Below are 25,247 nucleotides of genomic sequence, written 5' to 3'. Positions count from 1 at the left end.
TTGGATTGGTTTTAGTTTTCCTTCACAATTGAGCTCAGTTGTTTCTCACTTTCAGTTGTTTTATTTTGATAGCCGTCTGTCAAATCTTTTCCTGACACATTTTTTGACTATGCAAATTCCAATATTATTTGATAGAAGACCACATATTTATAATAAAGTATTAAAATTAAAATACAGCAGAAAATATTAAATTTAAAAAGGCAGAATTTAGAAGTTTTCTAAATTACTCTGATATTCATAAATAATTACAGTGTTCATAGTGGTTACAAAGTACTTTTGCAATATGTGCATATTATTTTACCTTCTAAACATTAAATAGAAAAAATAGACACACTGCCCGTCATATTGTTTAAAGAACGTGTGCTAAACCCCAAAATTATTTGTTAAGCTGAACTCCAAAGGTAAAGATTGTTTTAAACTTCAGTGAAAGCTGACTGCACATTTTTCTAAATTTAAAATTGTTGATACATATGCCCAAATAAATAATATCACTTGGCAGGTTTATTTTTATTCCAAAGATATTTCTGTTGCTGACACTATTATTAAAATATTTTTGACAAATATTTGTCATTTGCATGTGGATTTTATAATAAGATTAGACAAGCATCATTCTCTGATTAACACAAGAGATTATAGAGTGTAGTGAGATTATCATGGTACTACTATATTGAGTAGTTAATGATTTCCATAAATCATTAACATAATATAACATAGCATAATATAACATAGCATAATAACATAAAGATTTTTGAGGGCTTTTTGGACTACACCCAGTGATGGTTAGAGATTACTTTTGGCAATGCACACAGATACGGCTCCTGGCTTGAGGGACGCTAGGGGATCAAATCGCGGTCCTAGGTCAGCGGTGTGCAAGGCAAACGCTGCACCACCACTCTGGCCCCCCTCCCTTTTTTTTTTTTTTTTTTGTTGTTGTTGTTTGTTTTTTGGGTCACACCCGGCAGTGCTCAGGGGTTACTCCTGGCTCTACACTCAGAAATCGCTCCTGGCAGGCTCAGGGGACCATATGGGATGTCGGGATTCGAACCACCATCCTTCTGCATGCAAGGCCAAACACACTACCTCCATGCTATCTCCCTGGCCGAAACTCTGGCCCCTTTTAACACAAATTTTGATTTATAACTATAAAAAAATTTTTTCTAGGTCTCTTTATCTCTTTACTTGAATAGTAACCTAGATAATAGCATTTTTTAAAAAATAGTATATATTTAAGGAAGGTGTTTTATTTGGCAATAGCCAAAATTTGTTTGGTTATTGAAATTATTTTATTATTAAAAAAAAGCAATGTAGGGGCTGGAGAGATAGCATGAAGGTGAGGCGTTTACCTTCCAAGCAGAAGGATGATGGTTCGAATCCCGGCATCCCATATGGTCCCCCGAGCCTGCCAGGAGCGATTTCTGAGCGTAGAGCCAGGAGTAACCCCTGAGTGCTGCCGGGTGTGACCCCCCCCCCAAAAAAAAAAAAAAAAAAAAAAAAAGCAATGTAAATGTACATCTGTATTGTGAGGTTATTTGACACTTAAAGACTTTTCTCAGTTATCACAAAATGCTTTAGAGTTTTATCATTACAAAAAATATAAAATCATTCTTTTAATAATTTAACAAAGATATATGGAAGAAAGATGAATTTTATTATTACTATTGTATACTTAGACCTGGGCTACATTTTTTATACATATTAGTCAGACATTATACAAAAGCAGCAAGAAAATTTAAGATATGTGTTAGGTTATGAAAGATGTAATATTTACTATGCCCTGTCAACATTTTAAAAGTACCTTTGTTTAAAAGTCTCTTGGAGTTCTCTATACAATTATTAAAAGAAAATGTAGATGAAATACATTTTATATCCAATCTAGTCATTTTTAATTTAATTTATTTAAGAAGCATGTACCATAAAATTGACAAGTTTATTGTAATATATTTGTTTCTAGATAAGTGACAGCAATATCACACCCCCAAAACATTTTGAACGGAAAAAAAAAAGAGAAGAGAAAACAAAAGAAGAGAAAGAGGTATAGTTGTTCATAGAGGCCTTTGGATTGGTCCTTATTTTGCTTTCTTATTAGATGTCTCTCGATTGGTTCATTTGGTTTACATGTTAAAAAGATGTTTCCCGGGCACGGAGAGCACAGCGGTGTTTGCCTTGCAAGCAGCCGATCCAGGACCAAAGGTGGTTGGTTCAAATCCCGGTGTCCCATATGGTCCCCCGTGCCTGCCAGAAGCTATTTCTGAGCAGACAGCCAGGAGTAACCCCTGAGCACCGCCTGGTGTGGCCCAAAAACAAAAACAAAAAAAACAAAAACAAAAACAAAACAAAACAAAAAAAAGATGTTTCCCCATTGCCTCCACATCTGGCTTTTTCTCCTCCCCTTGAGAGTGGGCTTTGTTTTTTTCAAAAAAAAAAAAAAAAAAAAAGGCTGCTTTAGAGGCCTGGAGGGGAAGCTGTCATTTTAGCTTGTGGTTTCATGTGGTGGAGTGACTGGCTTGTGGATGAACTGCTTGTGGTGTGAGTTTCTGGCCTGCTATTCCTTCTCAACTGTGTGTGTGGAATATTTCCAGAATCCAGTGACAAGAAAATCTGTGAAAATTATTATATCTCCAATGAAGATTAAGTCATTGTCATTAGTCATTTTCAGGAAGTTTAATAACCTCTTGTTGCTAATTGACCGTTTCATCACCTCAATTGTTTCTGAACATGATTTCAGCTACACATTGGCATTTAAATTGGTGTGTACCCATGGGGATGACACTATTTTTTGTTTGTTTGTTTTTGTGTCTCATCCGGTGGTGCTTAGGAGTTACTTTTGGTTCTGCGCTCAAGAATCGTTTCTGGCAGGCACTGGGGACAGTATGGGATGCAGGGATTCGAACCATCGTCTTCCTGAATCAGCTGCATGCAAGGCAAATGCCCTACTGCTGTGCCCCGGGATGATACTATTAAACAAAATTGAAGTTGTTGTGCAGTTGCATTGTGTGGTCCAGGAAGACAAAGCCCTTTTACTGATACTGTGGCTTAGTGGGGCATGATTTTTGGCTGCCAGGTCTTCCATAAGTACAAGAAGGTGGAGGTAGGATGCCCATACACACTCCCCAAAATTCATGATCATATCAGCCTAAATACTCACTTACCTGGGGTTTGTTCAGATTGGTGTCTCTGCAGATTGTTCTAGAGTAGTGGTGAAGTAGGACAATCAAAGCAGGGGTTATGGATAATGAACTTCACCTGGGCAGATGTTTGACTTGCCTTCTCTTGACCTTTCCAGCTTTTAGTTGCATGGCCAGTGTACACGTGCTTTTTCACAACTTGTTTTATATCTTTTTGATGACAGAGTGAGTCTTATAGAGCTGACAAAGTGGAGATATGGAGACTGCCTTTGTGAGTTAGTTTAGTCTTAATGTAGAATGCCAGATCTATCAAATAAAATATGAAACTTACAATTAGACAAAGTAAAGAATACTGATTTGTAACATAAGCATTTCTAAGTAATAATTTTAATTTTAAGAAAAATTACACATTATTTTAATATATGAAATATTTAACAAACATGCTAAATAGTTATTTGTGTTTTTCAAGTTTAAATTTAATTTAGCAAGCTATAGTAACTTAAAACCTTGAAACTATTAGCAGACACTTTCTTTTCCCCTAATCTTCTCATATATTGACCTGGACCAATAGTAAGCTGCATTATAATTATGAATTTGTTTCACATATATATTTAATTTAGATGAGAATAAAAATGTGGAGTTTAACTTTAACTTCTTTATTTACAGTAATTTTCTCAGTTTAGTTCATGCCACGCATGTATCATTATATTACTAATCTATATTTTTATTCCTAATAATCTTTGCATAGTATACTATATATATTTATGCATTAGTCAATTGATAAACATTTAAGCTATTACTATTTGGAGTCATTATGAAAAAAAATCTAGCAGCAATATTTAGTACAGGCTTACATACTGGCAAAATTGATAGATCATAGAAAAGATCTACTCTACTTTTTGAGGAACTGTCTTTCCAAAGATATTGCACAATTTGAAATATTCTTGCATTTCTGGTAAAAATATAAATACATCCATATATATAAATATAATACATCAATGCCAATACTACCTTTTCCATTAAAAAGTAAAATTACACTAATAGGTATAGCTAACATTTTATTTTATTAGTTTGTTATAATTTATTCATCTTAATATTATCTATATGATGCTCATTCTCCTACCTTTCATGTATGTATTGATATCTTATGTACATCTCTTGTAGAAAGCTTATTTTTTGTATCATGCTTCATATAATGTCTGATAATATTTGACATTTCAGTGAAAAATATTAGTGGGGGGAGTTTACAAGTCATTCATAGGAGATCCCAAAGGACACTTTCTACATTTCATAATTCTTTGATTTGCAACATGTTAACTGTATGTGGGAGTGCATGTTTTTTCTGTTGACATAATTGGAGTTAGACTTCTTGAAATTAATACCAAGTTTTCTAGCCCTTTTACTCTATATGCTTGGTAAGTTCATTATACATATTCTTTCATTAAGGATGCCCCACATTTCCCCAGGCACTGATTTTATTTTTGTCTTCTTCATGTACTGTTCCTTTTGCTATACCTTGTAATTAATTTATTCTTTTTGTCTCTTTTCTCAAATATGTCATCCTTGAATTCAGAAATAGGGGAGCATGACTCATAAAGTCATGTGATATGACTGTAAGATATGACACTGTAGGCACACTTTTCTCAGATGCTTATAGCCAAACTCCATTGTATAGTTCAGTAATGATTTCAAAAGTATAATTACCTTGACAAAAAATGTTACCCAATTTTTCACTTCGTTTGTTGCATAACTCAAATACAAAATTTTAATTTAGGCAATCTTTATAATGTTTACTTCATTAATACTTTCTACTTGATGAGAGCATATCATCAAACCTATTTTAGTTATTTAAGCCATGAACCCCTTGGTTCTTTGAATATATTTTAATATCAACTTTAAATTTTCTGCTTTGCTTTTGTTTAATATTTATCTCCCCTCACATACAGATTCTATTGATAAGTCTTTCCCTGTATGAAGTCTAATTTTTATCGGTGTCTGGAGATGTGTGATATTATTTTTAAAAATTTATCTTTTGAGATAATAAGTTATAACACTGTGTTTTTGTCCTGTTTGAATCTTGGTTTTATTGTTGAATTATGATTTGCCTATATATTAGCTTAATGATGATTACATTGTGCAATGTTTATTTCAATTGTGCATTATGTTTTTTCATGGTTGTCCTCAGAACAATGCCCTCTGGATATGTATCTCGTATCTTTTTCTAAATTATAGAATAGTTTAAGCTAGTTTCTTTCACTTATCATCAAAACTTCCCAAAATTTTTTCTGTAACAAATTCAGTAATTTTTCTACATGAATGCTAAGTGTCCTTTAGCTTTCTAATTCCCTGACACACTTATTTGAACAGGGACACTATTGCTTAAGCTTGAGCCCAAGACCTCATACATCCCTAGGATTTGCTTTACATGACATATACACTTTAGTTCCTTCCTTATTCACTATTTTTGTTTGTTTATTTGCTGGGGACACAATAATGGTACTTAAAAATTACTACTGGCCTTTATGTTCAGGAATAACTTCTGGAAGGCTCAGAGGACCATATAGAATGATGAGAATTAAATTCTGGTCATTCGTGTGCTAGGCAAATGCCCTACCACTGCTCCAGCTCTCCTTGTTCCCTCTTATTTTCTACAAGACCAAGCACCTCATTTGTTGACACTATAATGATACTATGACCCTCAATGAGGACGATGATGAAGAAACTCTCCACTATTTACAATATTAATCTTCAACCTAAACTTCCTTATAATATGAACTAAATAAAACCATTACCTGTAAGTAAAGAAATATGTTTCTCAGTTTGATGATATTTTCTCTTGGGAAGAAGTACTGCAGCACTTTCCTGTGTTGGTAATGGAGAAATTGCTTCAGTTATTTTTTAAGTGTTACTCTCCTACTCCTGAAAATGTAATCTGATATTCTTTTCTTGCTTCTCATAGTGTGGAATCTCCTACTTATGATTAGCAAATGTAAGAGATCAAAACCCCCCCTTTTTTTGGAGGGGTGCGTCACACTGGGTTGGGCTTAGGGGTTATTCCTGGCTCTGTGCTCAGAAATCACTCCTGGCAGGTTCAGAGAACCATATGGGATGCTGGGATTTGAACCACCACCTGTCCTTTGTCTGCTCGTGCAGGGCAAATGCCCTACCGCTGTGCTATCTCTCCAGCCCCTAGAAGCCCTTATTTTAACTTGTCATTTCTAATTAAAAGCATTCTAGTTGGGGCTGGAGAGGTGGGGCAGAGCTGTAAAGTGTCTGCCTTCCGGTGCTAGCCTAGGACAGACCGCAGTTCGATACCCCCACATCCCATATGGTCCCCGAATCAGAAGCGATTCCTGAGCATATAGCCAGGAGAAACCCCTGAGAGTCACCGGTGTGGCCCAAAAATAAAGAGCATTCTAGTTAAGCGTGTTCTAAAGTTGACTAAAAAAGGAAATCACAGACCTTCTATGTGAAATTTCCTTGAAATACTGCTTTAACACATGGGTGAGTAAGAGATTAGTATTTCAATTTTTTTTATTTTATTATAATGAAACCATTGTGATATACTAGGTCCTTCATAGTTGGATTTCAGACATATAATGTATCAGGACCAATGCCAATACCATTGTAGACCTCCCTCCATCAATATTCAAAGGGTGCATCCCTTACCACCACCCCTTGCCTCCAAGCCTGCCAGAATAATAGGCCCATTTTAAGTTTAGATTGTTAAAGTTTGTGTCTCTTGATATTATTATTGTTGACTTTGGCTTGGATATTTAGTTCTGTCAGTTTTTAACACCATCTGTACACCTGAGACCCCTTGGTTCCTGGCCCCCAATCTTTCATATTTGTGTTTTTCCTTTTCCACTCAATGTCTTTCATTCTCCTTGCTATACTCCAAGACCAAGAGTTGGAGACAATTCCATTTAATGCATTGAATTTCTTCATGAAGTTATTATAAATACCATTTATAAGTAATATCACTCTGTATTTATACTTTTTTTCTGGCTTACTTCATTTAACATGATATCTTCCACTTTCATCCACATTGCTGCAGACTACATCATTCCTTACAGGTATGTAGTATTTTATTGTGTATATGTACCACATTTTCATGATCTATTCATCTGTTGTTGGACATCAGGTTTATTCCAACTCCTAGCTATTGTACTGAATGCTGCAATGAATATAGATGTGTATACATCCTTTTGGATGAATGTTTTTCTGTCCTGGGTCATATGGCAACTCAATTTTGAGTTTACTAAAAACCCTCCATACTGTTTTGCATACGGGTTGGACCATGCAGCATTCCTCCCATAAGTGATGAGAGTTTCTTTCTCCCCACATCTCTGCCAATGATGATTGTTTCCAGTATTTTTAATTTGTGTCACCCTCTCTGGTGTGAGATAATATTTTACAGTTGTCTTAATTTGGATTTCCCTAATGATAAGTAATGATAAACTTTTTTTCATTGTGTCTGTTGGTCATCTTTTGGACTTCCTCAGAGTAGTATCTGTTCATTTCTTCTCCCCAGGTTTTGATGGAGTTTTTAGTTTTTGAGGAGTAAACCTTTTTTTACTCTGCAATTCAACATTTAACAAAATCCATTTACCATTAAAAAGAAAGTTGAATAGATTAGAAGTAAACTAACTGTGAAATTGTTGACTACACTAACTGTTGGAGAAAAGAGATTGACTGTTTCATAACCTATGACCAAAGAAATTCTAAATAGGTGCTAGAAGAGTATAGTACAATGATGAGGCATTTGGCCTGCATGCAACCAACCCAAGTTCAGTCCTTAGCATCCCATATGGTCTCCTGAGCTCTCCAGGATAAGTAGATATTTCACAAAAGAAGTAATGCAACCAAATGATAATTTCTTTTTTGTCTACAAAACTGAGATATCATGGAGAAAGATGACTGGAACAGGCTTCAGGGAAGCTGGAAGGAAGCTGTATCTCTGGTGATGGATATGGTGTTGGTATGATGTATGTATGCTTGGGAAGTATAAATCTTGGTACTTCAAAATTGCATTTTTAATGATAATTTCTCTATTTAAAATGATATAGTCTCTACGCAAAATAAGATTTATGTTATCTCCCACCCTACCAGAAAAAAAGAATTGATAACACTTGAAATCAATTACTGTAGTTAGCAAATGAACCCTCTCCCAACTTGCTGGCTGAAGCCAGATGCCTCTTGCTTATAGGATGTTCTGTGCCACGAAGAATCTGGAAAGCTTCTAGGAGGATGCATGTTCTTTTTTTTTAATATAATTTTTATTTTGATCGTAGTGGTTTACATATTGTTGACAATAATATTACAGGTTCACATTTACATAAAATCAGGGGGGTTCCCATCACCAATTTTTCCTCCCTACACCTCCGTGTTCGTCCTACCTCCCATATCCTCCTCCCTCACTCCTGGGGCTGGGAGAAATTGTGGTCCCCTCTGTACCTAGCTACTACCTACCTTACTACTTAGTAGTCTTGGTCTTGGTGCCTCCCTTATTTCCCCCTCTAACTGGGTGGAAAGACCACATAGTTCAAGTTATGTGTTTTTTTTTTTTTTCTTTTTTTTTTTTGGTTTTTGGGCCACACCCGTTTGACGCTCAGGGGTTACTCCTGGCTATGCGCTCAGAAATCGCCCCTGGCTTGGGGGGACCATATGGGACGCCGGGGGCTCGAACCGTGGTCCGTCCTACGCTAGCGCTTGCAAGGTAGACCTTACCTCTAGCGCCACCTTCCCGGCCCCAAGTTATGTGGTTTTATTTGAGGAAGAGAAAAGTAATAAACTGGGGTAAAAATCTAATATGCCGAAAATGGGGAGAATCCTTCTAAATCCTTCTAGAGGCTCTCCTCGTCAGTTTGAGAGATGAAGGAGAAAAAGAAGGTGAAACACCCCAACAGTACAAAAAGAAGAGTCAAATATCCAGTGAGCACTCCAGTAATAAAGATAGGCGCCACAAAAACAGCCATGATCTAAAGTTAAAAAACATGTCAGAGCACCTAAAGAAAGAAAAAAAAAGAAGAAAAAAACAACAACAATATAAATATAAATGGGGACAACAACTTCAATAACCACACCAAAACAAAGAAATCGACAAAAAGTAGATAGGTAAATAAAAAAATAATAATAATAAATGAAGTAAAAATAATATATTAAAGATAAAAATGTTTTGTGCTTTTTGCCTTTTTTTCCCCTCCTGTACTGGCACAGTAAATATTGGGATCATTCAAAAAGAAATTCACTTGGCTTTAGCGCTATGGGGTTTCTCCACCCTTGGGGTATATTGTCACGGGATTAACTATAGACTTTTTGTGTAGTAAACTTTTATGATTACTTTGTATATCTTAGATTTCAAATCTGTATCTGATGTGTTAAGTGCAAACTTTTTCTCCCACTAAATTAGTGGTTCTCTAATTTTATCCATAGTTCTTTTGCTATACAGAAAATTTTTAGTTTCATGTAGTTCCATGTATTCAGATTTGATTCTATAGTCTTTGCTATTGGCAACATATAAAGACTTCTTTGAGGTACAAGTCTTGGAGTGTTCTGCCTGTTTTCCTCAATGAATTATGGATCTAATCCATCTAAAGACTCAAATATTTTATGGATTTTGGTCTAATCTGAAGTCTTTAATTTACTTTGAGTTGACTTTTATATAATGTGTGAAATATGGATTAATCTTTAATTTCTTACACATGATTATTCAGTTATTCCAACACCATTTTTTTAAGAGACTACTTTATTCCATTTCAAATTTGTGGCTCCGTTGTCAAGATTAATTGATCATAATTTGGTGATTTGTCACTGGATATTCTATTCTGACTCATTGGTCTGAAATTCTACCTTTGTTCTAATAACATGCAATTTTGATCACTATGATTTTATAGTTGAGCGTCAAGTTAGATAATAATATTTCCTTTTGTTTCTTATTTATTAACATGGATTTGAGTATTCTTGGTATTGTATGCTTCCACGCAAATTTTATAATTGATTTTTCTAAGTCCTTGAAGAATATTGTCTGAATATGAATACTATTGCATTGAATCTATATCTGTAAAAATTAAAGATTTTTAGGGGCCCAGATCCAGGATGAACCTGGCATCCCATTTGGTCCCCCGAACCTGGAGTAATTTATGAGTAAAAAGCCAGGAGTAACCCCTGAGTATCACTGGGTGTGGCCCTAAAACAAAACAAAATAACAACAACAAATATAGATTCATATATTGAAATGTTAAGAGAAAAAATTCTACCTTTTGATCTGCATGTGCCCTGTGTAAAATTTTTTTCTCAATAAATTTAGCTGAGAGTACAGGATGTGGATAAAATGTATGCTTTGACCTTTGCTATTTTTATTAAAGTTCTGTAATTTTTGAAGAAATATTTCTCAATCAAATTTTTCTTCAGAGAGCTTTTGCAAAATTATTTTTATTGCTCATTAGTTTTTATTTAATAAAGCTTTTCAGATTTCTTAATTTTATTGTCTAATAAGTCTTCAAAACTTCCAGAATATCATTTCAGAAGACTTTATTTCTGATATTGACTTAAGATATTTTCCTCCAAAATTCCTTAACATTTTACCACTACTAAGAGAATGGTTGAAGTATATTAACTCTTAAATCAAAGGAGATTAATATACCTTTAGGAATACACAAAATGAAACAAATTTAATCAACAATAGGTAAATTTTTTATAGAATATAAAAAACTCAGTTACGGGAGAGGGAGGCTGCAGCTGGACCCAGGCGATCCCACATGCCAGGATTCCTGCTTCTCTCCTACGGGTATGGCTGGGAATCTGGGCAGACAGCTGGACAATGGCTTCCTGGGCTGACCGCTTAGTCCAGGAGACCGAGATTCCCCCATGCCAAACTGATCTTCAGGGACAGGTCTGGCAACTGGGCTCTGGGGGGAGTGGGGAGGAGGGAAACTCCAATCCCATGCTTTTTCAAAGTGGAGAGGAAGGCTGCAGTTGGACTCAGAAGATCCCACATGCCAGGATTACTGCTCCTCTTCTACTGGCATGGCAGGAAATCTAGACAGAGCTGGCAAAAAGCCTCCTAGGCTGACCAGTTAGTCCTGGAGACCGAAAGCTCCCCACGCCAGGCTGGCTCTCAAGGCCAGGCCTGGCATCTGAGCTCTGGAGGGATGGGGAGGAGGCAAACTCCTCCCCCATGCTTTTTTGTACAGGAGAGGGAGGCTTCAGCTGGACCGAGATGATTCCACATGCCAGGATTTCTGCTCCTCTCCTATGGGTATGGCTGGGAATCTGGGCAGACAGCTGGTCAATAGCCTCCTGGGCTGACCACTTAGTCCAGGAGACCAAGATCCCCCCATGCCAAACTGTTCTTCAGGGCCACGTCTGTCAACTGGGCTCTGGGGGAGGAGGTAGGAGGGAAAATCCTCCCATATTCATACTGGAGCCCCTGCAGTGGTGTCTTTTCTTACCAATACTCATTTTCATAAATGCACGGGCGCAAATATACTTTTTAAGCATTATCTAAAAATGTTCTTTATTCTAGACGGTTCCTAGGAAAGGAAATGAAATACCAAATATTTGAAGGATAACACTCAAATAGATCTTTAAAGTCAGTCTTTATGTACGTGACTTTCCGTACTGACTCCAAGCCCAAACCACAAACAATTCATATATATATATATATATATATATATATTGTATATAGCCCCTGTCATGTTTTGTCTCTCCCTTACCCCTGTGTCTTTTCTATCCCCTCATCTCCCAATCCTGATCCATTATCTTCCCCCAATTTAACCCTCTTTACCCTCAGTTCCTAATTCGGTAGGCACCAAGATTGACCTCCAGCCCCAACAGACCACCTTCCAGCTCCTCAGTGAAAGACACCCTTTGGGTCCCCGTTCTCATGCCTCGGCAAAAAACTACAACCAGCATGCCTTCTGACTCATGCTTGATGGCCCCTCTTACCCCCACCAAATCATTGACTGTTGCACAATACAGGAATCGGACTCAGCAAAACTCCCAGCTCAAAGACACTATATGGTCTCATAACACAGCAAAGCATCTCTCAAATTCAACTCCAAGGCCTGTGAATTGAAAAGTACCATGGCTTTTACTCCCCACAAGAATATATCAAAAGACTTATTTGGGAGTCTTATATTGCCTATAGAAGCTCAATACCAGTATAGTAATTCATCTTAAGATGTGTATTCTTAAATATACAAGTAGCCTCCTCCACCACTTGTTTTATTTGAATACCTTTTCTTTTTAACTCAGTTTGATTTATTTGTTCTATTTTAATATATACTTTTTTCTCTATCCTTACCATTTTTGGTGCTGCTTGGTACAAAAAGCCTTGACTGGGTTAAAAGCTCAGAACAAAACCAGATGACAGAGACTTGTGTGCAGCCTGTCATCCTTACCCAGAATAGCACCAGCAACACAGTATGAGACCATATGTTTTTGTAAGGGCACAGTAAAAAAAGGGGAAACCATAGACACAGAAACAAGATCTTATCTTCTAGGGATAAGAACTCACTTTTTATAGCAGAAGGGTGCCTCCCATCCTGAACATGTGTCATGTGGATACAACCAATCCCCAGGAGGTTGGACAGTGTTAGTCCAACCCCAAACCCCCGATCCCCAATGTAGAAATGATACAACTCCTGGCAACACCACCAGGAACTAAGCTCCATTGGGAGATTTATATCACACTCTGGCACCAACTTGTGCCAGTTTTGATATGACAACGAGGAAAGGAAAACTTGACCTACGACCAGGCTGTCCTATCACATCACCTAACACTAAATAGAAATGAGAAGAGATATTGTCCTTTGAACTGTGAAAAATAAGAGCACCAACAACAGAAAACTGACTTTGATAACCGTGACTGAACAGAACCTACCTTGGGACTAATAAGGAAAACCCTACCCTAGGCTGTAGCCCAGGACACATAAAACAACAACAACAACAACAAGATGTCTTATTGCAGAGGTCCAACTTGGACAAGAGAGACTGAGCAGAACCTTTGGATCCATAATATCCTAGGCTTCAGTTTAGGGACTGAACAAAAACAGGGAGCAAGTGTTACAGAAGACTGAACACAACAACAATGATGGATAGGAACCTCTAGAACCTAGAGACTCTATCCTAGACTCTGACCTATAACCCGCACAAATATCAAGATCGCTAGCTACAGTGGCTTAATTTTCTCACACACAATGGAGAGGAAACTTTCCTGGCATCACAAAAAAGCCTTTGGGATGGGGTAATGAGTATATATGGAGCCAGGGGTTAATCCCATGATGGTATGCTTCAAGGATGGAGAAACCCTGAATCTTTTAGGCCACAGGAATTCCCTTTCTTCCCCAATCCTTACTGTGCCTATGCAAAAAAAAAAAAAAAATAGTGGGGGGAACGCCAAACCCTGCCACTCCAGCACCCCTACTTTTTCTCGTTTTGTTTTTATTTGTTAGTTTTTGACTTAATTTTTCTTCTCTTTTTTCTTCCACTTTTCTCTTTCTTTTTCACTCTTGTGGTTATTATTTAGAGATTTATTTTTATGTTTATTTGCCAGGTCCATTTATTTTTCTTTTTTCTTTCATTTTTCTTTTCTTTTTTTCTCTCTCTTCTTTCTTTTTTTTGGTAGTTGTCACCACATTTTTTTCTTCCTTTTTTCTTTTTTTTTTTTTTGTTTTTTTTTTTGGGGGGGGGCACACCCGGTGACGCTCAGGGGTTACTCCTGGCTATGCGCTCAGAAGTCGCTCCTGGCTTGGGGGACCATATGGGACACCAGGGGATTGAACCATGGTCCATCCTAGGCTAGCGCAGGCAAGGCAGGCACCTTACCTCTAGCGCCACCGCCCGGCCCCTCTTCCTTTTTTCTTATCCTTTTTATCTCCAATGATGGTGGAATAGATGCTCAATCTACAACAAGCTGTAAAGTGGAGACCAGTTGCACTAGCAATCTGGGGGGTAGAAGAGGGAGATATGGGATGCATATTGGGAACAGGGGCGAAGGGAGGACAGCACTGGTGGTGGGAATGCACCTCATTTATTGTCACTATGTACCATAAATGATGCAGTGAAAGATTTGTAATGCACTTTGGTCACAATAAAAATTAAAAAAAAAAAAGAAAAACAAAAAAACTCAGTTACTAGTTACATACCATGCATTTTCTCAGCTTATTGTCAATAGTGATTTAAATTCCAGAAATAATTTAGAATTAAATGTATGTTTAAAACCAGAGTTAAAGTCAAAGATTTAGAAGTATAAGAACACAAACTTAGTAAAGTTAAAAAAATATTATTTAAAGAAAAGACTGGGGGGAAGACTTAATCCAAATTGTAAAACAATATATAACCAGATATATAATCAGATACTTTCACTTATGCTGAGCAATCAAAGTCATCCATATGCCTAATATTTAAAAAATAACTTAAGCTCTTATTTTTCAGAGGTAAATTCAACTTTATACAAACACCAATGGAGATTTTTCTTATACATCACTCAAATGTACTATGTCACATGAAATTTTATTTTTACACATCATTTTGCCTATGATTACTATCTCCATTTAAATTATTCATTCTGATCATTTTCATGTCAAAACACATGCATTCATCAAAATCTGTGTGACATAGAATGAGTTACATTGTTGTGACTCAGTCAGAATTAAGAGTGTACTGAATAACTTTTCTCTAAAGTCAATTTAAATAAAGCTTAATTTTACAACTTTACTTTCTACTTATTCTTTATCATTATTTCTATCAATTTCTCTATCTACATAACAAACTATTATTCATTTTCTACTCATACCACATACACATCATAATAAAATGCTTAGTAAAAAAGATGACTTTACTGGACCAGGTATTTGTGAGAGGCCCTGGGTCAAATTTCTAAAATTGCAAAAGTCATTTGTTTTTAAGTTTGGATGAAGTCTTTTTTAAAAACTAGAAAAAAAAATATGGTGCTGGAGAAATAGCATAGAGGTAAGGCGTTTGCCTTGCATGCAGAAGGACAGTGGTTCAAATCCCAGCATCCCATATGGTCCCCCGAGCCTGCTGGGGGCGATTTCTGAGAGTAGAGTCAGGAGTAGCCCCTGAGCACTGCCAGGTATGACCCAAAAAACAAAAACCAGAAAAAAGAAAGAAGAAAGAATGAATGAAAGAAAGAAAGAAAGAAAGAAAGAAAGAAAGAAAGAAAGAAAGAAAGAAAGAAAGAAAGAAAGAAAGAAAGAAAGAAAGAAAGAAAGAAAGAAAGAAAGAAAGAAAGAAAGAAAGAAAGAAAGAAAGAAAGAAGAAAGAAGAAAGAAAGAAAGAAAGAAAGAAAGAAAGAAAGAAAGAAAGAAAGAAAGAAAGAAAGAAGAAAGACAGAAAGAAAGACAGAAAGAAAGACAGAAAGAAAGAAAGAAAGAAAGAAAGAGAAAAAGAAAGAAAGAAAAAGAAAGAAGGAAGGAAGGAAGGAAAGAAAGAAAGAAAGAAAGAAAGAAAGAAAGAAAGAAAGAAAGAAAGAAAGAAAGAAAGAAAGAAAGAAAGAAAGAAAGAAAGAAAGAAAGAAAGAAAGAAAGAAAGAAAAACTAGAAAAAATAATAAAAATGTTAAGATTTGATATATTAAAGTGAGTCTTCTGACAAATCGGTTTACAGGATACTGCTACTTATAAGTTCAGCATATTTTCCACTAATGTTTTAATGATCACATTTCATTTTACACACAGTGATTCTATTTGGTATGTGGAATTAAGCTTATTTGAAAGTATACTGGACAAAATGGAAGTATATATTTGTTTCTGTTACGTTTGTGTCTCTATATTTGAATCTTTATTTACTATCATATATTAAGCTTCTTTTATATGCTGCATTTTCTGTTGCCTTACTGTGCTTCTTGAATAATTTTTCCAAATCTCTTTCATACACCACTGATTTCATTTTCTCTAGTTTGACTCTAATAATCTTGCTCTTAGATAATTTAAAACTTTGTCATTTAAATGTCAATTAAAACTTTTTAGTACTATAAATTGTGTAAAATGTAATGTATGTCTTATCATTGTTTTCCTCTTTGTTTATCTTTTATTTCATCTACTGCTTAATGTCATTTAAAATGTCATTTAATATCATTTAAAACTTTTCAATACTATAAATTGTGTGAAATTGTTGTAATGTATATGTCATATAATCTGTTTTCTTCTTTATTATTTTTTAATTTTATTACTGCTTTTTTATTAATAGATGTCATAGTTAAACATATTCAAGAATATATTGGGGCTGGAGTGGTGGCACAATGATAGGGCATTTGCCTTGCACGTGGCTGACCTAGGACAGACCCAGTTCAATCCCCAGATGTCCCATATGGTCCCCCTAGCCAGGAGTGATTTCTGAGCTCATAGCTAGGAGTAACCCCTGAGTGTGACAAGGGTGGCCCCAAAACCAAAATAATATATATGTATATATAAATGTATATATAAATGTTTTCTTTCCATTGATTTTAGTACTATATTTATTTCCTATAATCTAATCAGAATTTCATTGAGATTTCATATTTATTCCTCCTATTTCCACAATCTCATTTGATCACCAACTAATCCAATACGTCTACTTACAGAAGTTATATGAGTCTCTGCCTTCTTCTTTTCTCTTTCTGGTCAATTTTCCCCTAAGAATTTAAACTGATTTAAACTGCTGTAGTGTTTGATATATGTGGCCTTATACAATCTGAATTCCAGCAGCCCGACAGAGTAAAGAAGAGAGCTCAAACTTCAGACATTTATCATCAGAAGTATTGATTTTCTAAGTATTTGATTTATGCCTTACTTTATTTTCTTTAGGCAGTTCACAACAATGGTCCCAGGTCTATTGTATTGGAAAGGTAATGTAGGCCATATTGTGCTATGCTCCTTTTAATTCAAACTCCTCATCTAACTAAAAAAGAATTGGTTTTGATAATTTAGAAAATATCTAGCCCAGAAACTTAGTTTATTTTTCTTGGATTTAGAAGAACTTTACTGCTGCTCAGAAAGCATGACAGTGCTCCACTGCTCCCAGACTTCTTTGTAAAATTTTGGTGCTCCACATTCAGGGAATTTTAACTTTGTTATGCTGACTCTACCGCTATAAAATAGGTCAAAGAGAAAGAATAAGTATATAGATCATAAATTTGACTTTATGATCATAATTTTTTCAATTTAGCCTTGAAAAATGCAGTTATTGAGGAGTCTTGATTTAGTAAGATTATTAATGTTTCAAGCCTACAATGTTACTGCAACATACATACCTCCACAGTGCCAATACCCATCAATCACTGCTCCTCTATCCCTATCTAGATGGTTTCTTTTTTTAATAATATCTTTATTTAAACTCTGATTACAAATATGATTGTAGTGGGATTTCAGTCATGTAAAGAACATCCCCCTTCACCAGTGCAACATTCCCATCACCAATGTCCCAAATCACCTCCCCACCTCACCTCCACCTGTACTTTAGAAGGGCTTTCTACTCCTCCCATTCATTCACATGGTTATGATAGTTCTCAATGTACTCAGCACTCTTTGTGGTGAGCTTCATGTCATGAGTCGGACCTTCCAAACCTCCCCTCTTTTGTCTCTGAGAATTATTGCAAAAATGTCCTTTATTTTTCTTAAAACCCATAGATGAGTGAGACTATTCTGCATCTATCGCTCTCCCTCTGGCTTATTTCACTCAGGATAATAGATTCAATGTACATCCATGTATAGGAAAATTTCATGACTTCGTTTCTCCTGGTGGCTGCATAATATTTCATTATATATGTACCACAGTTTTTTTTAGAAATTCATCTGTTGAAGAGCATCTTAGTTGTTTAAAGAGTCTGGCTATTGTAAATAGCGCTGCAATGAATATCAGTGTGAGGAAGGGATTTTTGTATTGTATTTTTGTGTTCCTAGGGTATATCCCTAGGAGTGGTATAGGTGGATATATGGGAGCTCAATTTCCATTTTTTGGAGGAATATCCATGTCACTTTCCATAAATTTTGGACTATCTAGGTGGTTTCTAATTTACCATCCAACCTCTCTTTTCCATATAGATTCAGTTTTAGATTCAGTTTTAGATTCAGGAGGCAGATTCTGTGGATCTATTTTCATGGCTATTATTTATTCCCCTTACTTTGTTTCTTAAGACTTTATATATAAATAAGAGCATCCACTATTTGTCCTCCTCCTTCAAACTCATGCCTATATCAAAGCTGTAGAAAAATAAAATACTTTATTTTTTATTATATCTTAGTACAACATTGTCTACTAATATGCCATAATCTCTTTATCCATTCATCTGTTGTAGTGCTTGGGTTGATTTCAGATATTGGCTACTAAAATGAGTGCCACAATAAACATTGATTTGCACAAAGTATGGTTTAGAATCCCTCTAGATTGTTTTCAATTATTACATTTGAAAAATTTGAAGTTATATTTTCAATATATAAAAATTATTATATCTGACTCTATCTGACTCATTACTTATAAAAAGTTCAGTGTTGAAATATTTTACAAAAACTTTGTCACAATAATTCAAACATAAAGTTTATGAAGTTCGTAAACAAATTCTAATTTTAGCTTAAAATGAGTATATGTTACATTATTACTAAGTATTGGCTTAAGCTATGAATATCATAAACATCTATAGAAGAGAAATATCAATGTTTATAAATAATGTAAAGTAATGACTATAGATAAATTGCAGACAATTCGTTTTCTTTGTCTGTTTATTTCTTTTTTAGAAGAATATTCCCAGAATTGTTTGTTGATCATTTCTGCTCAATGCAGTGGTGGGGATCAAACTCCATTCCCCTGCATGCTCAGCATGCACTCTGTCTTTTGAGCCAACTACAAATTTTGTGAAAAAATGTATACTTAAAGCACACTTTTCAAAGAAACAAGCTATTTACTAATCATTATTCATCAGAAAGCATAACAGAGAAGGCACTTTAAAGCCAATTATAGTGAGTTTAAACAAATTATATATTTTGTTACAAATATATTATCTAATTCCCTTCAATTCATTGGAAAAATTATTAAAAGTCGTGAAACTTGTTCCAGGCAATCAGCGAACTTTAGATACAATCAATGAAGAAAATAATAGCAAGTTACATCGAGCCTATACTACCTATCCTAGTTTGCAATTAAAATGCATTAAATGTAATTAGCAGATGTAACAAAATTAGAACATATAGTAGGGAATTAATTAGCAGGCTTTGGTCAAGAATAAAAAGCAATCGAGTGGAAGTGAATTCAATGATTTTTCTTTAGGTAAGTTCTTAACTAACTTCAACAAATGATAATAAAAGCAGACTGTAGCTCATTTTAAAATTGGGGAAGGTCTATAAAATATACATAAATATTTTTATAATCAGAGCAGAATCAAATTTACAATATTCTAGAGCCCACAGTGAAAGTTGAAGATGCAGTGATTAAATAAAGCATCTTTAGTTAGAGATGTAAGGAATATAGTTTTTTTCTTGTAGTATTTATACTTCTAATCATGCATGATACTATTTAGCAAACTTTTGTTGTATATCTACTTGAGCAGTAGGTAATTGTGCTGGCACCATAGATTAAAAAAAGAGAGAAAAACAATAATAACCCTGCACTTCAGAAACTGAAAATCTAATTGTTCACAATTCGTTGCCTTTTTAATTTAGCTTAGAATGTATAAAATTAAGGCTCTTCAAGGACAGAACTAAAGAACTAACATGAATATATATGTGAATCTTTGTTGAAACTCCCCTCTTTCTCTAAAGTTCATGTTGAAAAGTAGTTCCATATATTAAAGACATTTAAAAATAATTACAAAAATAAAATATTCTAAAATGGTTTCACCCATGAATTATTTTCCACAACTTTGTGCTTTGGCAAAGTTGAAATAGCACTAAACTCATTGTGTGGGGGAAAGTTCAGTTATGCTCAATTAGGCTGATGAAGTTAACTGGTAAAAAGCAGGAATATGTCTTGCCACCACAAGAAAGTAGGAAAGAGCAAGGAAAAAATTTCTTCTCCAAGATATCAAATGAACATGGCCCTGCAAATACCTTCAGGTTGGCTTGTTAGCTTCTTCAAGAATACAAAAGATGGTGGCCAGAGGAGAGATAGCATGGAGGCAGGGTGTTTGCCTTGCATGCACAATGACGGTGGTTCAAATTGTGGCATTCCATATGGTCTCCCAGCCAGCCAGGAGTGATTTCTGAGCATAGGGCCAGGAGTAACCCCTGAGCACTGCCGGGTGTGACCCAAAAACAAAAACAAAAACAAACAAACAAACAAAAAAGAATGCAAAAGATAAATTCCTGTTTGCCACTTAAGTTTTTGATATTTTTTGCAATTTCCCTAAAGAAACAATATAGGTAAAAGTCAAAGCAAGGATAGGATACAATGACGTTCCATAAAAAGTGGTGATATGAGCTAAATAAAAGCTATGAATTACTATCTCTAAGATCTTATTGTAAGGTATTATTGACTTCGAAGTAAGTTTTGGAATTTTCCAGTTAACCTTTGCTAAACAAATCCTGTGAAAATTAAAGTATACAGTTTTCACATGATTAATTAAATTGTGATCTATCATTTATCAAAAGATAATTAGTAAACCTTTACGATGCTGAGCCCTGGAGTTTTAAATATTAAATTGGGAAAAATCATATGTATGATATGATTGTATGCATTTTATTAATTTTCATATAAAATAAATATAGTATTGGGGAGGGAGATACAAACTGTGTGGAAGCACCTTTACTATGGATTCATACAGTCCTTGATTCCACTTTATGAAAATAATCAGCTCTATATTGTGGCACTATTTTCTTTTAGTTCTTTGTCTCATAGGGTCAGAAGATGGTATAGTGAAAATAAGGCAATTAACTTGAATGAGACTAACCCCAGTTTGATCCTTCAATACTACTGTATTGATTCCTGGGCACAAAGTAAGTAAGCCCTCAGTACCAAGAAATGTAGTTCCAATTTACCCCCAAAGACAATAAACAAACAAATAAAATATGACAATAATATATATATATATCTTATAGAACATGAGGTACAATTAAATGAGGAGATCACAAACAGGTTTCAGATATATAAAGATATTGATTATTTACTTAAAGTATTAGTTCTAAATATCTATCATTTATAAAGGGAAGCTATGGAGGTAGTCATAAAATAAAATTAAAAAAATCAAAGTATAGAATGTCAAGCATTTAAAAAATGTGCAAGAAGGATAACCAAGAAAACATGAAAAAATATTAACAGAAAAGGGAAGGGAGGAAGGAAAACTACTTAGTACTCCCTCCAGACTGTTAGTACTTCTAAGCATTTTTTCTTCTTTTTCTTTTTCTCATTCTTTCTTTCTTTTTTCCTTCCTTTTTTCCTTCTCTCCCTCCCTCCCTCCCTCCCTCCCTCCTTCCCTCCCTCCCTCCCTTCTTCCTTCCTTCCTTCCTTCCTTCCTTCCTTCCTTCCTTCCTTCCTTCCTTCCTTCCTTCCTTCCTTCCTTCCTTCCTCCCTCCCTCCCTTCCTTCCTTCCTTCCTTCCTTCCTTCCTTCCTTCCTTCCTTCCTTCCTCCCTTCTTCCCTTCCTTCCTTCCTTCCTTCCTTCCTTCCTTCCTTCCTTCCTTCCTTCCTTCCTTCCTTCCTCCCTTCTTCCCTTCCTTCCTTCCTTCCTTCCTTCCTTCCTTCCTTCCTTCCTTCCTTCCTTCCTTCCTTCCTTCCTTCCTTCCTTCCTTCCTTCCTTCCTTTTTTCTTGTAGTATTACAATAAAGATGGCCTTCATTTAAAAAATTGTAGGAGAAAGAGGATTTATCTTTGAAAGAAATCTGGTAAACTTTCAAATAGAAAGTAGGTTTTTTAAGTGTCTATAAAGGTGTTATAAACAAATTCCCAGAAAATTAAAAAGCTCAAGTTTTTTATGCAAAAACATAAAATATTCTTTATTTTGTTTCGTTTTTTGTTTTTTGGGCCAGACCTGGTGATGCTCAGGGGTTACTCCTGGCTCTGTGCTCAGAAATCGCTCCTGGCTTGGGGGACCATATGAGATGCTGGGGGATCAAAGCATGGTTTTTTACTAGGTCAGCTGTATGCAAGGCAAATGCCCTACTGCCACACCACCACTCCAGCCGTCCATTTTATTTTTTTAAATTTTTATGCAATTAAATTGGGCAATGGATATTTAGTTAAAAAGTAATAAATAAATAAATAAAGGATATTAATAGCATATATAATAAACCAGAAGACATTTAATGTCACTTTCAGATAGTCTCTTTGAAAATACTGTGTGTGAAACTCCAGCATTACTTTTATTTTCCAGGTTGACCTTGAAGTGTGTATGTTGAAAAGTGGAAAGACAAGTTTAATGGAATATAATGAATTCTTGTGTCTCAAAGAGAGAACCAACATTGGCAGGTGAAGTTTTTTTGCATGAACATCAGAAACCCCTTGTGTTTGTTGATTTTCCAGGATGCTGTTGCAGTACTCTTTTAATAATGTTCAATATCTGTTACTATGTATCTTGAGTTATAAAAACACCATATATTCCCTCATCTTTATACTTAAATAGACTTGTGACATTTCTTTTTCACAAATGACAGATTTGAACAAAGTTGACTCCAAATTAAGACAGGTTACATCCAGAAAGTAAATCATGGGGTAGTATAGAACTAAGTGTGATTATTGTGTTTTACCTCTTTTTTTTGTGCCATACTACTGACCAGAGCTTTATTCCTGACTTTGCATTCAGGGATCACTCATGTTGGAGCTCTGGGAACAGAACCTATTATACACATGTATTTAAATGAGAACACAATAAAAATGTGATTTAAGGCATAATTTGAAGTCGTCAAAAATTTTATCCACTGCATACAATTAGTTGTGAATATAAATCAGAGGGAGATATGACATACATGAAGATCAATAACAGTATGAAGATTTTTCTAAAGTTCAAAGAACTATCTAATTATTGTATTCATAATATTTTGTAAGATTAAAATAATCAGAGGAAGGGCATAATACTAAATAACTCAGGATGAAAAACCAAATGAAATAATGCTATGTGTTATCAATAATCCATCATAAGAAAATTAAATAATTTAAGTAAACAAAGCCCAATCAAGGAAACAGAATCTAGCAGACATACTGAGACTGTTCATTAATTATCCTCAATAGGATAATGAAGAAATTCAGAAGTAACCCACATTTTATTAATAACATTTTAGTTGATACTTACCTGGCAGGGGAGATACCATGATCAAGAAGGTGGTTTCCCCAGGGCAAGGCTCACCCATTGCACTCCGGGTGTGCTGACCCCTGCGAATTCCCCAAATGTGGGAAACTCGACTGCAAAATTTGTGATAGTGGGGGACTTTAAATTTAATTTAGAAAAAATAAATAAAATAAAATTTTAGTTGAAGAGAATGAGATCCAAATATGCTGACCCCCAGAAATATAAATGTATCTGAACTGTATCACTTAGCAATTCTGAGACATCTTAACATTTTTCTGAGCACCACAAAGTGTTTCCAAAAACAAAACAAAGCAAAAACAAAATCAGAAGAAAACCTGAATTAAAAAATGAATGGCATGCCATGTCCTAGAAGTGACAGGAATAATTACAATGGTCTGAATCCATACAGAGCACTCCACATTCCAACTTATATGGCTTTGATAATGAATGGAAAATAGATATATCTAATCTGAACACCCTCCCTAATTAATAACACTAAAAATAAATAAGAGTACCATATTTGCAAGGCTTAGTTTTCACTGCTTGTCTCAAGATTTAGATAATGGAATTTCTTCACTAGACTTTTGATTCTGCTTGTATCTTTCCAACTCAAAGTTGTTCCTATATTCCATAAGAATATCTTCAGAAGGATTATATTAAAAATCCATAACAAATTTTGTTAAGGGATTGGTCTGAGCTGGAAGGTTGGACTGAAAAAAGTGGTACTCAGAGCTACTCCTGTCCTCTGTGATTAGAGGTCACTCCTCCCGGTGCTTTAGATTTAAACTGGGGTCAAAAGCTTTTAAGACAGATGTCTTAAATTAAATCCTGTACTTGCTCCTTAAGATTTTTAAGAAATATTTTGTGCTACAAATTCTAACAACAAAAGATGACATTGTATCCAAGAGCTCAATGAATATAAAAGCCCAGGCTGATCTATAGAATTCTGAATTAACCCCAGGTTTAATAAGTCTATAAATCCACAAAAATTCTCAGGATATCTCTTAGTAACTATCAACATCCAAGAACTAGTGATGGAGATCAATGAAATTTGATCCTCAAAATTTCTTCATTCCAAAAAATATCTATGACATGGCAGAGTTTACAGGCTGATCTGTTTTTCCAGAAAACCTGTGGTATTTTCTACCTGGCTTTAGATACAACTCTTTTCTGATTTTGTCTCCCTTTTTATCTATATTGCTGACTGGAATATTTAGACATCAGGTTTTGTATGCATGTAGTTGTGTGTAATGGAGTCATTATTTGGAAAGAACCAGTTCATTTATTATATAAATAAAAATTAGGATAGCAAATGTTCAGTTTATTCTTATGCAATGACTGCTATTTGGAGATATATAGAACTCAGACTTATTTTCAACTATTCCACAATCCCATTTTATGTGTTGGTCAAACATCTTTTAATTAAATATTGTAGTAGAAAAAGAATGTGAATCTTGGTGTGTTCTACTATGAATCTATTATCAACTATTCCTTAACCTAAGTTTCTATAGACTTTGTATTATATCTTTGCCATTTCAATTTTCACTAATTTTTATTGTTCATTCTTTTACTTCTGCCTAATATATTTGATTTTTAGTTCTATAAATTATTTTTAAAGCACGTTGTTAGTGTGTACAATACAGTGTACATCCTGCATTAATTCCGTTTTTATTTTTGTTTCTCGATTACATATGTCTTTTAATATGTTTTAGGGTGTTTGGAGTTTGGAGGGAGGGTTATAAACTGCGGTATTTTTTCTTTTTTCCTATTTTATTGTAAATTATCTCAACTGGAAATAAGTTAAAATTTTGAAGCAGAAACACTGAAGCATATTTATTTGTAAAAGCTTTAAAATTACACACTAGAACTGCAGCTGACATCTATTCAAAATAAATAACTTTTAACAAGC

The 25,247-nt window shown here is 34.9% G+C and overlaps 1 pseudogene; it reads left to right on the top strand.

Moving 5' to 3' along the window:
* The first annotated feature begins 23,333 nt into the window (after window positions 1-23,333).
* Window positions 23,334-23,480, top strand: LOC126019309 (uncharacterized; annotated as a pseudogene).
* Window positions 23,481-25,247: the final 1,767 nt, after the last annotated feature.

The sequence above is a fragment of the Suncus etruscus genome, chromosome 9 (genome assembly GCF_024139225.1).
Source record: "Suncus etruscus isolate mSunEtr1 chromosome 9, mSunEtr1.pri.cur, whole genome shotgun sequence".
In the NCBI taxonomy this organism is placed as follows: domain Eukaryota; kingdom Metazoa; phylum Chordata; class Mammalia; order Eulipotyphla; family Soricidae; genus Suncus; species Suncus etruscus.
The sequence above is the reverse complement of the archived record's forward strand: the minus strand, read 5'-3'. Positions and strand labels throughout refer to the sequence as shown.